Genomic DNA, 16,779 nt, shown 5'->3' with positions numbered 1-16,779 from the left:
TCAGAAAAAAATTATGAGTATTGTGCATTTTACTTGAAAGTTCTTATAAATTGTTTTCTGTTTTTTAAAAATATATGTTTATACTAAAAAAAAAAGCTTAGCCGTATTCCTGCCTTTAAGTGAAAGTACAGGAATCCAAGGCAAGTTTATCCCTTTGGTCAGTTTCCCCTCCTATAAAATGAGGGTGTGGTTGAGATGATTTCCGAGGCCCTTCCGGCTGTGGCAAAGCAGCAGGACAGATAAGAGGTAAGCTTTGCAGAGACTGGAGCACCAGAGCCAGGCTGTGAGAGCCAGAGGATCCCAATGTGGAGAGAAATGCGCGTTTTCACATTGTCATAAGTAATGGAAAAGCATTTGAGAAACAAAGGGAGGGAAAGGAGACAGGAAGGGGAAGGAGATCCACAGATGGAGGAGAGGAGAGGGACAAGCAAGGAGGAAGAAAACACAAGGAGAGAATTCGCTCAAAGTTGGGGCAACATCATTAAAAGGTGGAGTTTGCAATTTCCTAGCTCACTCAGAGCTGCTCCTTTGCTCTGTTCCCCTCAACTTAGATTCCATTCTAACTGCATTACCAAATCTTTCAGCAGCTTCATCCCTCCTCGTGTATTTCTTGAGTAGCAGTAATAGATGAATGACAAGAACTACCAACCTACTCTCAAGGTAAAGATTGGAAATTGCGTTTATGTAAGTGAGAAAACATTTTAGATTAGCCTGTCTACCTATATGAACTCTTCTCCATTATAAACATTACTTTGAGCTGGAAAGACAAAACACAAGAGTAGAAAGATGGAATGTTAAGAGCCTGCCTCATTTTGCAGATGGAGAGAAAGGGTGCCCAAAAGAGCTGTGATTTGCCTAGGGTCACTGAGCAAGGACGTGGCAGCGCTGAGAGCTGCATACAAGTTACCTGTCAACTAGTCCTAGTAACACGGTCCCAAGGACATGAGGGAGCATTTTGCATTCTCACACTTACATACATCCTGCAATAAGTATTAGGAAAATCACCACAGGGCATCCATGATTTGGGGGACGTCGTGGCTTAGGGTTAAGCTAAATTATGTATCTATGTTAAAGGACTTCCCTGGTGGTCCAGTGGTTAAGAATCTGCCTGTCAATGCAAGGGACATGGGTTCTATCCCTGCTCCAGGGAGATTCCACATGCTGCAGAGCAGCTAACCCCACGCACCAAAACTATTGAAGCCTGCCCAGCCTGGAGGCCAAGCTCCACAAGAGAGGCCACCTCAATGAGAAGCCCATGCACAGCTACTAGAGAGTAGCCCCCCTCACTGCAACTAGAGAAAGCCCATGCATGGCAACGAAGACACAGCACGCCAAAAAAATGTAAAAATAAAAATAATAAAATAATAAAAAACAAAATTAACATTTAAAAATGTGAATCAATATTACGGACAATATTGGGTCAAGTAGAATTCTTGATACACGGATAGCTAGTAGCTCCCGACCAGATTATTGAGAGAGATCATGTTTCTTAGTCTTTCAGTAAGGGAAAAAAAAAGACCAAAAACTCCATCTAGCTTGCAAACTTTCAGAGTGTCCTCTGAAAAGTCAAACAGCTCACCCTGCAGTGTCTGCTTCCCTTGCCTGAGTAAGCCTGGGAAATGAGAGTTGGGTGTTCAAAGGAGTCAGACAAGCATAATATTATATATACACCCGACATCCATCTCCTGTATGAAACCTCATTGTTCCTGTGTAACAAAAAGTAAATATTTACCGTGAGCCTGGAGAGGTAGGGAATGATCAGCATTCAGGCCATCAATCACTGTGAGCCATGCTCCCATTTTAACAACTCTCGTAAGAGAGGGCAGGCAAGGACAGCCAACACTGGCCAGGAGACAAGAGTTTGCCAGAGGAATCAAATGTCTCGAAGTGGAGGAACATAAGGTGAGTTGTCCATGCGTGCAGGCTGTGAACGGCCCTGAAGATAAGTTTATGAAGCTGAGGCAGAAAGGTAGCACGGTTAGGAACACAGTCTCTGCAGCTGGACCACCTGCTCCTCCATTTGCCAGTTATGGGAGGTTGGGAAAGACAATTCCAGCTCCATCTGTGATGTGAGGATAATAGCATAATCCACTTCATAGGTTGCTATGAGGATCAGGCTAGTCAATACAGGCAAAGTGTTTTTAACAGGAATGGGGACTTAGAAAGTTTCTCAGTAAACATCTCTAGGATAGTGGAAGATAATAGCCTCTCTCGGTTGCAAGAAGAGGGCAAGAGGGAGGGGACAAAAATTCAACTATGGCTAATTCATGCTGATGTATGGCAGAAACCAAACCAATATTGTAAAGCAATCATCAATCAACTAAAACTAAATATAATTTTTTTTTAAATGATGATGGCTTGAGGGTGGTATACAATCTATTTGCTGTCGTGCACTCAACTCAGTTACCCAAGAATCTGATCAGCTGATTTAGAACTTATTTAACTGTCTGTCCAGCTCACACAGCCAGGAAGAGGCAGAGCTTAGATTTAAGCCTAAGTGGTCTGCCTCCAGAGTTGATGACTTTAATCTTTACTTCTCTCTTAAGATATTACTTCCATTTTTTTTCTTTTATTCTTTCTTTCCCTGCTAGTCACCTTACTCTCCTCCAGGTACAGGAATTGACTGATTCTCCACAGCAAATAAAGTGCTCAAGTGAAAATAAAAGCATCAGACAAGGGGAGGAAAGCTTATGCTATAGCCCAATTGAAATGGCTGGAGGAATGGAAACGATTATGCCTGGAGTAGGGGATATTTTGGGCTTCCCCAGTGGCTCAGTGGTAAAAAAAAAAATGCCTAAAGGCAAGAGATGCAGGAGATGCGGGTTCGATCCCTGGGTGGAGAAGATCCCCTGAAGGAGGGCATAGCAACCCACGCCAGTATTCTTGTCTGGAGAATCGCTTGGATTGAGGAGCCTGGAGGGCTACAGTCCATAGGATTGCAAAGAGTTGGACATGACTGAAGTGACTGAGCACACAGGGGATACTTCAGCAGGGGTAAATCTGTGTGTGGGGAGAGCTGGGATGAAGGAGGAGGATCAGCCCATTTCCCAGGGCTCAAGACAGAGATCTAGCTCCACCAAGCAAGAGGTTATGAGGAGAGAAATTCCAGTCCAATGTGAAAAGAACATAACAGGAATCTTTCACAGTGACTGAGAACTCAAATTCAATCAGACAAATCCCAGCTCCCCTCTTACAATTTGTGTGACTTAGGACAAGTTGTATGACCTCGCTAACTAAGCCTCCATTTCTTTATCTATTACTGAGGAGGGCTGAGCAATACCCAACTTGTAAAACTAATGCAAGGTTTAAATAGGTAAAATATGTAAAAAGGTTAGCATAGCTTAGCCCTCAGTGCATGTCTATAAACTGATCTGGATTATGAAGGAATACAGATATTATTTATATTTTCTTCTTCTCTAGAGACCTTTTACTTTTGTCCCCTTTTTAAAAATACATGCATTTTTATTAATTATTTTTATTGAAGTACAGTTAATTTATAATGTGTTATTAATAGTCTCAGTTGTATAGCAAAGTGACTAAGTTATATATGTATATGTATAATATGTGTGTGTGTGTGTGTATCTTTTCCAGATTCCTTTCCATTATAAGTTACTACAAGACAATGAATATAGTTCCCTGTGCTATACAGTTATTCTTCTACTTTATACATAGTAGTGTGTATATGCTAATCCCAAACTTCTGATTTATCTCTGCTCCTACTCCCCACTGTCCCCTTTGGTAACCATAAGTTTGTTTTCTATGTCTATGAGTCTATTTCTGTTTTGCAAATAAGTTAATCTGTAACATTTTTTAAATTCCATATATGAGCGATATCATATATTTATCTTTCTCTGTCTTACTTACTTCACTGAGTATAATAATCTCTAGGTCCATCCACGTTGCTGCAAGTGGCACTATTTCATTCTTTTTCACTATTGAGTGGTATCCAATTGTGTGTGTATATCACATCTTCTTTAGCCATTCATCTGTCAATGGATATTTAGGTTGCTTCCATGTGTTGGCTTTTGAACTGTGGTGTTGGAAAAGACTCTTGAGAGTCCCTTGGACTGCAAGGGGATCCAACCAGTCAATACTAAAGGAAATCAGTCCTGAATATTCATTGGAAGGACTGATGCTGAAGCTGAAACTCCAGTATTTTGGTAACCTGATGTGAAAAATTGACTCATTGGAAAAGACCTTGATGCTGGGAATGATTGAAGGCAGGAGGAGAAGAGGAGGATGGAGGATGAGATGGTTGGATGGCATCACTGACTCAATGGACATGAGTTTGAGCAAGCTTCGGGGGTTGGTGATGGACAGGGAAGCCTGGTGTGCAGCAGTCCATGGGGTTACAAAGAGTCAGACACAACTGAGCAACTGAACTGAATATGTGTTGGCTATCGTAAATAGTGCTGTAATGAACACAGAGGTGCATGCATCTTTTTGAATTAGCGTTTTCTCCAGATATATACCCAGAAGTGGAACTGCAGGATCATATGTTAACTTCTTGTTTAAAGGGTTTTGGAAAGTCCTTCCTTCCAATCCTTTCATTCATTTAGCAGCTATTTCCTGAGCATTGGTGTGAAGCTCTGAGGACAGAGCAGGAACAAGGAGGGAAACAGTCAACTTACATTCCAGTGAAGTAGGCAAGCCTGAATAAAGGCTCACCCAACCAGCTAATTAACTGTAATTATAGTACATGCCATGTAGGGTAAGTCTAGAGCCACTACATGAACATTAAACAAAGGTACTTATCTAGAGTTAGACAAAGAGATCATGGGGATCTCCAAGAAGTAAGTTTTGGGCTAAGTCATCACAATGTGATTCTGTGATTTGTGGCTAAACAAAGGCCTGTGTGAGCCTATAGGAGGGAGTTATCAATCTTATAAGACCTAGGAAAACTTCACAAATGAAGGCATCTGAAGAAGCATTTCTTCAGGAAGAGAAAGTAAAGAAGAAATTTTGTGTTACACAACTTTGTAAAGACTTGGAGAAAATATCACATCAGGATTTCAGAAAATACTACATTTTTATGAGTAAAAAACTATTAGTAAAAATTAATGTACACCTATTGTTTAAAGATTGTTCACTGCAGTGTTATTTCTCAAAGAAAACTGGAAATACTCATAACAAATAATCACCCAAAGGTCCAGTTGAGGAATTTTAAGGTAAATTAAGTCTAAAAGAACTTTCTATTTTATATGACAAGTATATTAAATATTATATTCTTCAAGAACCTTGGGAAATATTAGTTACAATACTAAAGAAAAATAGGCAGACCAAAAAATAAGTTATAGTGTGACAACAACCATATCATTTAAACTTCCAAAAATTATACTTTTGGAGGTGATAAATACATTTGTGGCAGATTGTGGTGAAAGTTTCACAGATGTATATTTATCTCAAAACTTAATCAGGTTGTTTACATTAAGTATTGCAAATTTTTGTATGTTAATCATACCTCAGTAAAGCTGTTTCTAAAATGCAACTAAAAAATACAAAATTGAAATCAGAGTAATAAACCATTAAGCAGATTCATCAAGGAAAAAAGGGAGAAGACTCAAGTCAATAAAATAAGAAACAAATAAGGAGAAGTTACAGCCGACAACACATAAATACAAAGGATCATAAGAGACTACTATCAGCAACTATATGCCAATAAAATGGACAACCTGGAAGAAATGCACAAATTCTTAGAAAAGTATAACCTTCCGCAACTGAACGAGGAAAAAATAGAAAATATGAACAGACCAATCACAAGCATGGAAATCAAAACTGTAATCAAAATCTCCCAACAAACAAAGCCATCTAGGGCCAGATGGCTTTACAGGTGTGTTCTACCGAACATTTAGAGAAGTGTTAACATCTATCCTTCTCAAACTCTTCCAGAAAATTGCAAAGGAAGGCAAACTCCCAAACTCATTCTACAAGACAACCATCACCATGGTATTAAAACCAGGCAAAGATATCACCAAAAAAGAAAATTAGAGGCCAATAGCACTGATGAACATTGGTGCAAAAATCCTCAACAAGATTCTAGCAAACAGAATCCAGCAACATACACCATGATCAAGAGGGATTTACCCCAGGGACACAAGGATTCTTCAATATATGCAAATTAATCAATGTGATACACCATATTAACAAATTAAAAGATTAAAACCATATGGTCATCTCAACAGATGCAGAAAAACTTTCAACAAAATTCAATACCCATTTATCACAAAACCTCTCCAGAAAGTAGGCATAGAAGGAATCTACCTCAACATAACAAAGGCCATATACGACAAATCCACAGGAAACATTATTCTCAACAGTGAAAAACTGAAAACATTTCCTCTAAGATCAGGAACAAGACAAGGGTGCTCACTCTCTCCACTATCATTCAATATAGCTTGGAAGTCCTAGCCATGGCAATCAGAAAAGAAAAAGTAATAAAAGGAATCTAGATAGGAAAAGAAGAAATAAAACTCTCACTGTTTGCAGATGACATGATACTATACATAGAAAACCCTAAGATGACACCAGAAAACTGCTAGAACTAATCAATGAATATAGTAAAGTCACAGGATATAAAATTAATACACAGAAACCCCTTGCATTCCTATTCACTAACAATGAAAAATCAGAAACAGGAATTAAAGAAACAGTTTCATTCACCATTGCAACAAAAAGAGTAATATAAGATTAATACACCTAGGAATAAACCTAACTAACGAGACAGACCAAATTGCCAACATCCGCGGGATCATCGAAAAAGCAAGAGAGTTCCAGAAAAACATCTATTTCTGCTTTATTGACTATGCCAAAGCCTTTGACTGTGTGGATCACAAGAAACTGTGGAAAATTCTGAAAGAGATGGGAATGCCAGACCACCTGACCTGCCTCTTGAGAAATCTGTATACAGGTCAGGAAGCAACAGTCAGAACTGGACATGGAACAACAGACTGGTTCCAAATAGGAAAAGGAGTAGGTCAAGGCTGTATATTGTCACCCTGCTTATTTAACTTATATGCAGAGTACATCATGAGAAACGCTGGACTGGAAGAAACACAAGCTGGAATCAAGATTGCCAAAAGAAATATCAATAACCTCAGATATGCAGATGACACCACCCTTATGGCAGAAATTGAGGAGGAACTAAAAAGCCTCTTGATGAAGGTGAAAGAGGAGAGTGAAAAAGTTGGCTTAAAGCTCAACATTCAGAAAACGAAGATCATGGCATCGGGTCCCATCACTTCATGGGAAACAGATGGGGAAACAGTGGAAACAATGTCAGACTTTATTTTTCTGGGCTCCAAAATCACTGCAGATGGTGACTGCAGCCATGAAATTAAAAGATGCTTACTCCTTGGAAGAAAAGTTCTGACCAACCTAGATAGCATATTCAAAAGCAGAGACATTACTTTGCCAACAAAGGTCCATCTAGTCAAAGCTATGGTTTTTCCTGTGGTCGTGTATGGATGTGAGAGTTGGACTGTGAAGAAAGCTGAGCACTGAAGAATTGATGCTTTTGAACTCTGGTGTTGGAGAAGACTCTTGAGAGTCTCTTGGACTGCAAGGAGATCCAACCAGTCCATTCTGAAGGAGATCAGCCCTGGGATTTCTTTGGAAGGAATGATGCTAAAGCTGAAACTCCAGTACTTCGGCCACCTCATGTGAAGAGTTGACTCATTGGAAAAGACTGATGCTGGGAGGGAATGGGGGCAAGAGGAAAAGGGGATGACAGGGGATGAGATGGCTGGATGGCATCACTGACTCGATGGACGTGAGTCTGGTTGAACTCCAGGAGTTGGTGATGGACAGTGAGGCCTGGCGTGCTGCGATTCATGGGGTCACAAAGAGTCGGACATGACTGAGCGACTGAACTGAACTGAACGAGACAAAAGATCTGTATGCAGAAAACTGTAAGACACTGATGAAAGAAATCAAAGTTGACACAGACAGATGGAGATATATGTGTGTGTGTATATATACACACACACACACACATATATACACACGCATACCATGTTCTTGGACTAGAAGAATCAATACTGTCAAGTGACTATATTACCTAAAGCAGTCTACAGATTCAATGAAATCCCGACCAAAGTACCAATGGTATTTTTTCACAGAACTAGAACGAAAATTTCACAATTTGTATTCAAACACAAGAGAACCCTAATAGCCAAAGCAATCTTAGAAAAGAAAAATGAAGCTGGAAAAATCAACCTTCCTGACTTCAGATTATACTATGAAGCTATAGTCATCAAGACAGTATGGTACTGGCACAAAAACAGAAATATAGATCAATGAAACAAAAAGAAATCCCAGAGATAAACCCACACACCTATGGGCACATTATCTTTGACAATGGAGCCAAGAACACACAATGAAGAAAAGACAGCCTCTTCAATAAATGGTACTGGGAAAACTGGACAGCTACATGTAAAAGAATGAAACTAGAACACTACCTAACACCATACACAAAAATAAACTCAAAATGGATTAAAGACTTAAATGTAAGGCCAGAAACTATGTTCTTAGAGGAAAACATAGGCAGTACACTATTTGACATAAATCACAGCAAGATCCTCTTTGATCTACCTCCTAGAGTGATGGAAATAAAAACGAAAATACACAAATGAGACCAAATTAAATGTAAAAGCTTTTGCACAGCAAAGGAAATGATAAACACTATTAAAAGACAACCCTCAGAAAGGGAGAAAATAATTACAAAGCAAGCAACTGACAAAGGATTAATCTCCAAAATATATAAGCAGATGATACAGCTCAATATCAGAAAAACAAAAAGCCCAATCAAAAGATGGGCAGAAGAACTAAACAGATATTTCTTCAAAGGAGGTATACAGATGGCCAACAAACGAAAAGATGCTCAACACAGCTCATTATTAGAGAAATGCAAATCAAACTACAATGAGGTATTGCCTCACACTAATCAGAATGGCCATAATCAAAAAAACTACCAACAAAAAACTACCAACAACACACCTGGAGCAGGTGTGGAGAAAAGGGAACCCTACTGCACAGTTGGTGGGAATGTAAATTGTTACAGCCGCTATGAAGAACAATATGAAGATTACTCAACAAACTAAGAATAAAACTACCATATGACCCAGCAATCCCACTACTGGTCATATACCTGAGAAAACCACAATTCAAAAAGGCACATGCACTTCAGTATTTATGCAGCATTATTTACAATAGCCAGGACATGGAAGCAACCTAGATGCCCATCAACAGATGAATGGATAAAGAAGGTGTGGTACATATATACAGTGGAATATTACTCAGGCATTAAAAGGAACAAATATGAGTCAGTTGTAGTAAAGTGGATGCCTGTTACACAGAGTAAAGTCAGAAAGAGAAAAACAAATATCATATATTAACACATATGTATGGAATCTAGAAAAATAGTATTGATGAACCCATTTACAGAAAGAAATGGAGACGCTGACATAGAGACAGGTCTGGTAGACACAGTCAGAGGAAGAAAAGGGTAGGACAAATTCAGAAAGTATCACTGACGTGTAAACACTATCATGTGTGAAATAGATAACTTGCTGGAAGCTGCTACATAGCACAGGGAGCCCAGCTTGGTGCTCTGGGATAACCACCAAGATGAGTCAAACGGTTGGGGACACAGGGTCAAGCATGAGGGGATATATATATATAATTATGACTGATTTGTGTTGAGGCACAACAGAGACCACCACAACATTGCAAAGCAATTATCCTCCAATTTAAAGAAATTATGTATGATAGAGATGCTACTTATCACAACAATGGCATTCTTATTATAATACATAAATGCATCAAATAACATATTATACACCTTAAATGTACATGTTATATGTCAAATTAATTTCAATTACATTTTTCTTAAAAAGAAAAAAATTGTAGTGAGAAACAAATATGGAAATAAATATTAAAATAGTCATATCAGATTTTTTCAGGATATAGAAAATTTGGTGGATTTTTTTCCAACTTGTATGTACTAAGTTTTCTATAAGAAGAATGCATTACTGATTTTTGCTATAATAGGAATAAATACATTTTCCTTTATTTCCTTTTGGGGAAAGCTCTTCTGATCAGGTTTACCTGCCAGAAAAATTCCCTGTCAATATCTTTTCCTCAGCTGAAGTGAAGCCTGGGAAACACCTGTATTCACTCCTTAACATTGAAGGATTTCTTTAGAAGAAGAATGTTTACCTTTGAGGCGCTGCCAGCTGAACCACTCAATCTTGAAGTGTTTTGTGATATAAGCTACACAACAAGGGCATAACACTGAATGATTGGAACACAGGACAACCAGGTTCTGACAGGGAAGAGGAAGAGAGCTCATTTTGGAGAACAGAGGAGAGAAGAAATAAGTAAAAGTGATCCAGAATAATACATTTCTAGGGAAGAAAGAGGACATCAATGAAGAATAGAGAGGAACAAGAGAAAATCCGTTAGTTTGGCCATCTTGGGTCAGATTCTGCAACTGTACATACATTCTTCAGTCCTCCTAATAGATCTTCCAATCCAGTGATGATCTGCCTGTCTGTATCAGTGTCTGTCTGTCTGTCTCTATTTATGAGTCTCTGTGTGGCCCTCTTGTTATTTCACACATTAAATGCAAATAATGACTGAAACTCCTTCGTCAGGAACTGATTTGCAGGCGGCAGTGTTTGGAAGCCTGGGCAATCACAAACTGCTCTGCTAGTCCATGGGAGGACCAAGGCGGTGCCCATGGAAGGCAGCTGGTAGGCAAGGCGGGAGATCAGGCACCAGCACAAACGTGTCTCTCATCGTTGGCGCTTTGGCCATCTTCTGAGCCAGGGCTCCAAGTCAAGTTCTGACCACAATGAAGTTGACAGGATAGGCTCACAAGCAAGTGAGGTCAATGAAACTCACTCAGAGTAAGACACTCCTATGAGGAGAAAGTCACCCATGGAAAGAGATGGACCTTGCTAGACTGATGGTTCAACCACAGGAATCAACCTGACTCTTTGATATTGTTAAGTATTGGCAACCATGCCTTCTATATCCATGTGTGTATGAGCTTGACAAAGTCAACCTCAGCAGTAAATACACAACCACCTATATGTCCTTCTCACACCACATCTCTCTATGGCCCATCCACCTTCTAAGTCAGAATACCTCCATGACCTTTGTGATCTGCATAAATACCTGCCTACTCCTTTAGAGATACATGTGTATATGATGCTACATGTCTGTTTTTCAACAAATGAATTCAGCTGGCACTGCACTAGACACTGTTCAGGGTAAAGAAAATTAAAAGTAAGGCTTCTATTCTCAGGGAACTTATCATTTATTGGGGGAAGACAAATGAATACACTAGGAAAAAAGGGGAAAAAAATCTATTATAAAAGGTGTTTGTGCCCAGTCGCTAAGTTGTGTCAGACTCTTTGCAACCCCGTGGACTATAGCCCTTCAGGCTCCCCTGTCCATGGAATTTCCCAGGCAAGAATACCGGAGTAGGTTGCCATTTCCTTCTCCAAGGGATCGTCCCAAACCAAAGACTGAACCACATCTCCTGATTGGCAGGTGGATTCTTTACCACTGAGCCCCCAGGGTTTTATAATGGCTTCCCCAGGGAAGCATATGATAATAAACAGAGGTAAGAAGAAGTAATGCATGCTATTTTAAAGACAGAAGAACAACGTTTGAGGAAACGATCCCTTAGAGAATTGTCCTGCTACAATGCAAATATACTCAGGTAGGCACGGGTAGTGGGGAGCAGGAGAGGTAACACATTTAAAACTTTCAAACACAGTATCTTCAAAGATGGGACAGCTTGTTCAACAGACCATATGCCACTGAAAGAACTAAACTGAACTCGTCTATCACAGGACAGTTTAAGTTTTGATGAGAAGCCCATAACATGCAATATTGTCAAGAGAGGAAGGGCAGATGAGGGCTCTACTAGTGGTAAGGTGATGCCAGAAGCCCTTAGGGTGAAGGAGAACCGCATAACAAGAAAGGGTTGCTAGGAAACTTATACCAGCCCTGCCTCAGAGTTAGGAGGAGCTGGCTTAACATTATATATCAAATTATACCCCAAATATTGGATCAGGTATTTCTTGAGTTCCTGAGTCCATACATCTAAGTGCCTTCTGGACATTTCCCCTTAGATTTCCCATAAGAACGTCAGAGGCAACATGTCAAAAGTAGAACTTACCTTCCAACCAAAGCTCCACCTCCATCCTCTACTCTAGATCCTTCCTGTGAAAGGCATCATCATTTTCACCCATCACCCAAACCAGAAACCTGAAAGCTATCTTCCACTGCTCCATCTCTCTCATGCCCCACATCCCCAAAATGCAAAAAGGAAAGGAAAGGGTCAGTCGCTCAGCCATGTCCATCGCTTTGTGACTGCGTAGACTATAGCTCGCCAGGCTCCTCTGTCCATGGGATTCTCCAGGCAAGAATACTGGAGTGGGTTGCCATTTCCTCCTCCAGGGGATCTTCCTGATCCAGCAATCAAATCTGGTTCTCCTACACTGAGGCAAATTCCTTACCATATGAGCCACCAGGGAAGCCTGAAAGCTATCTTCCACTTCATCTCTCTCATGTTCCACATCCCCAAAATGCAGAGTCCTGCCCATTCATCTCTAATCCCTTTCTCTTCACCTCTATGGCTACCACCAAAGCTCAGAACACCTTAGCTCAGATCTCATCAGTGATTGGTCACTTGATAAGACTCTCAAGGTTCTATCAGTTTTCCATACAGAAGCCAAAATAGTATTTCCACAATGCATATCTCTTGTATCAGTCTTTATTCCTGTTCAAAGTGCTGTATTGGGCACCTTTTGTGCTCAGGATAACGAGTCAAGCCTGTGTTTCATGAAGACTTCATGAATCCTCTCTGCATCTTTTGCATCTTAAAGTCTTCCATCCTCTTAACTTTCCAACTACCCTGGGCATCTTTCAGATTTTTAAATGCACAAAGCTCTCTCACACAAACAGGGTCTCTGCATATGCTGTTTCCTCTGCCTAGAAACTTTCTATTTATATCTAGCCAGGTAACACTACCTCTAAAGGAAAACTTTCTCTGATCTCAGAGACCAGGTTAGACTTCCATAGTGTATATTACCATAGCATCACTTTTGACTGTAAGTGCAATTTTAATTGACAGTTTACCTAATAGGCTAAAATTGAATGTTTTCTTTGTTGCTGTATCTTTGATGCATAATAAAAGCTAGGAAGGCACTATATTTGTCAAATATTTGTCAAATGATTTACACATAAATATTTATGTGTAAATCATTGCACATAGTAATGTGTAAGTAACACTTACACATAAGTATTTACACATAAATATTTATGTGTAAATACTTGCATAATATTTTACACAAATGTGTGTCTGTCATATGAATGAATAAATAAGAGCTTCTTGACGTCACAGGAGAAAGACCACCTGCCTATCCTCGTACTAAAGCCCTTATGAGACTGATGCTGACATTCCCTTCTTGTTCCTAGTACCACTGGCCTCATTTGGTTTCTCATTAATGGCTCTCCCATCATTTCAGTAATTACTTATCACCTCCATTTTCCAACTTAGAGACTAAGTAATCAAGCTCAAAGCTTTCTGGGACAGCTCATCCTTCAGAAAATTACCACAGTCTAATCCAACTCTGAGTTCTCATCTTCATCTTCTATCCCCTACTTATATAGGGATTTTACTGGATGAATTGTACTACATTAATTGATTGAAATCTTTTATTTCACTCTCAGGTAATTAAACTTCCAAACCTGAGCACAAAAGCTTTATCAGAAAAGCAGCATCTTGGGAGAACATTTTTCAGCTAAACAAAATAGCAATTCAAAAGTATACTGCCAACTTGGCTTCTGGGTTTGGGGAGCACTGTGATACCAGACCAGCTACATTTTGGCCATGGAAAGGCTGGCTTGGAAGGACTTGGGAGAGACAAGAACCTCTCCAGGTGTGATCCATGGACTCATCTACAGTGACATCAAAACAGAAACTAAGGGTAAGCCCTTGGAAACATTTATAGCAAGCTAACATTGCTGAAATACTTTGTATTTTTTTTTTTAAGCATCAGTTCATAAAAACTGGAAATTATTTTTTTTTAATCTGGTCCTTCAAGGACTTCCCTGATGGTCCAGTGATTAAGATTCCATGCTTCCAATGCAGGAAGCATGGGTTCAATCCCATGTCAGGGAACTAAGATCTCACATGCCATGTGGTATGGCAAAAAAAGAAAAATCTGGTCCTTCGCTACAGGTAGTTTGGGAAACACTGGGATAGACAAGTCTGAAAATGAATTCGGCAGGAATGTCTTCCATTCGTTCTCCTCCCATCCTCTTCATGAATCTGTGTTCCACATTTAGCTGTGTTCATCAGTAAAAGAAGTTCTGTAAGAACCTGATTCGGTGAATTTAAAATAATTCAAAGAATAAAAATATTGATTGCAAAAGAAGAACCAGTCTCTTTCATAATTGTAATTGTCCAAGGTTGCTCTACCTAATGATCTAATGTCATGCAGTAATATCCATGATAGTTAATAGCCATGAAGCAGCACTATGTGCCAGGCCATTGAAGTTTTTCATGTGTATTATATGATGCTCAGAATTCCTTGGAGTAGGTATTATTACAATCATTTTAAGGATGAGAAACTCAGGGCTAGATAGTTTAATTAAATGCCCAAGGTCACGCATCTAGCAAATGATGACATCTAGACTGAAGATTTAATCCCAAATCTTTAATGAGCACCCAGACCCTGAACCCTCAACAGTAAACCTATACTGCCCCTCTCCCATCCATATTCTTTATTTTAGTCCACTTAATTACCATTATATAATTTCCCTTTCTCTTTCCAAAGAAACCAAAGCAACTGAAGTATAATCCAACAGAAAGAACAGTGAACCTGAGACCAGCATACTTGGATACCACCTATACCTTTTACTAAATCACCATATGATATTACGGAAATGCTATCAATTATAACATGGAGATAACCATGTTGGTAAGATTTACCTACTTCATAGAGTTTTTAAGAGGTGAAAATGAAGTAATAAATGGGAAAATTCTTTGGAAACTGTCAAAAGCTGTTGCCTTGTAGATATTACCATTGTTATTAATCTGGAAAACCGAGATTTGACTATGTTTATCCCAGAAGAGACTCAGAATTACTGAATTATTACAGTCTTCTTGTGAAACAGGCAGTAAACTATTAAATTAACATCTCCAATCAATTACTTTTATCAGCCCGGATTTATGCAGCAATGTTTTAAGAGGCATAAAAATTATATTTCCTACCCTCATAGACTTTATTGCCTTGTCCAAACAACACTACTTACATACACTGAAAATACAGAAAGCAACACAAGGTCATGCAAATGAGCAAGGACTGGATGGCATGACACAGGCTCAGAAAGAGAAAAAAAATCAGTGAGAGCTGGAATGATTAGGAAGGGCTTCAGGAAGGAGCAGACTTTGAGCCTGGACAGAATCCTACTGTAACTGAATGCTGGAAGAGCACTCAGAAATTGCTCCCACCTTCTGCACAGGTACAGAAAGGACCTGCCCAAGATCTCTCAGCATGGAGGTGGAGGTCAGGACCATGTGATCGCAAAGCTTCCTCTTCATCACTTCTGCAGTTCTATTTTTCAAGGGAGATAGGCTTACCCCCAGCAATGAGGTTCCAGTGTGGGGACTTTTAGAGAAGTTGACAGATCTGTGGGAGATATACTACGAAGTCGCTTCAGTCGCGTATGACTCTGTGCGACCCCATAGACGGCAGCCAACCAGGCTCCCCCGTCCCTGGGATTCTCCAGGCAAGAACACTGGAGTGGGTTGCCATTTCCTTCTCCAATGCATGAAAGTGATATTTCTGGATAAATAAAGGAAGGCTGGCTTACTTTAGCAAGTACCCTCTCCTCCTATGCCAGAAGCTAGCTCTGCCTAAAGAGTTAAAATAGGTAATAATAAGATTCCAAACTTTAAATGCTCTACCTGCTGAAACACAATCTTTCTGGCAAATTGTGTCCCTTGGGAATCTGTGGAGGCACAAAATGTCTCCAGAGCCTCCTGACAAAGAACACGTGGTAGCCATGTACAATTTGAAGTTGCTCCAAACAACATTCCGCCCTCTCCCACCCACCTCCAAGGTCCAAATAGCAACTCACTATAAAAGAGCACGCTCTCAAGACAATTCTCTGAACTCTCTGAATCTGAACGTGAGGCCATACTTGCATAAAGAGCTGGAGATGTGTGGTCAAAACAAGGGCAGATGGTACTTAGAGGTCCCATCATAGGTCTGGACACTGCTTCTTAGGGTGAAGTTCAGGCTGCTTCAAGGCAGACCTGAGATGGCAGAGAGAAAGATACAGGATATGCTTTGAATCCCAATGCATCCAGCTTCAGAGAAGGCAATGGCACCCCACTCCAGTACTCTTGCCTGGAAAATCCCATGGACGGAGGAGCCTGGTGGGCTGCAGTCCATGGGTTTGCTGGGAGTCGGATATGACTGAGCGACTTCACTTTCACTTTTCACTTTCATGCATTGGAGAAGGAAATGACAACCCACTCCAGTGTTCTTGCCTGGAGAATCCCAGGGACGGGGGAGCCTGATGGGCTGCCGTCTATGGGGTTGCACAGAGTTGGACACGACTGAAGTGACTTAGCAGCAATAGCAGCAGCAGCATCCAGTTTCCACATAGGCTTTCCACTGCCTGAGCCATTAAGGAATGGAGAAATAAATGACTAGAGGATGCTTTCCAGCCAGACTGTGGATTCTTGCCCAT

This window comes from Bos mutus, chromosome 7 (genome assembly GCF_027580195.1).
Source record: "Bos mutus isolate GX-2022 chromosome 7, NWIPB_WYAK_1.1, whole genome shotgun sequence".
In the NCBI taxonomy this organism is placed as follows: Eukaryota; Metazoa; Chordata; class Mammalia; order Artiodactyla; family Bovidae; genus Bos; species Bos mutus.
The sequence above is the reverse complement of the archived record's forward strand: the minus strand, read 5'-3'. Positions refer to the sequence as shown.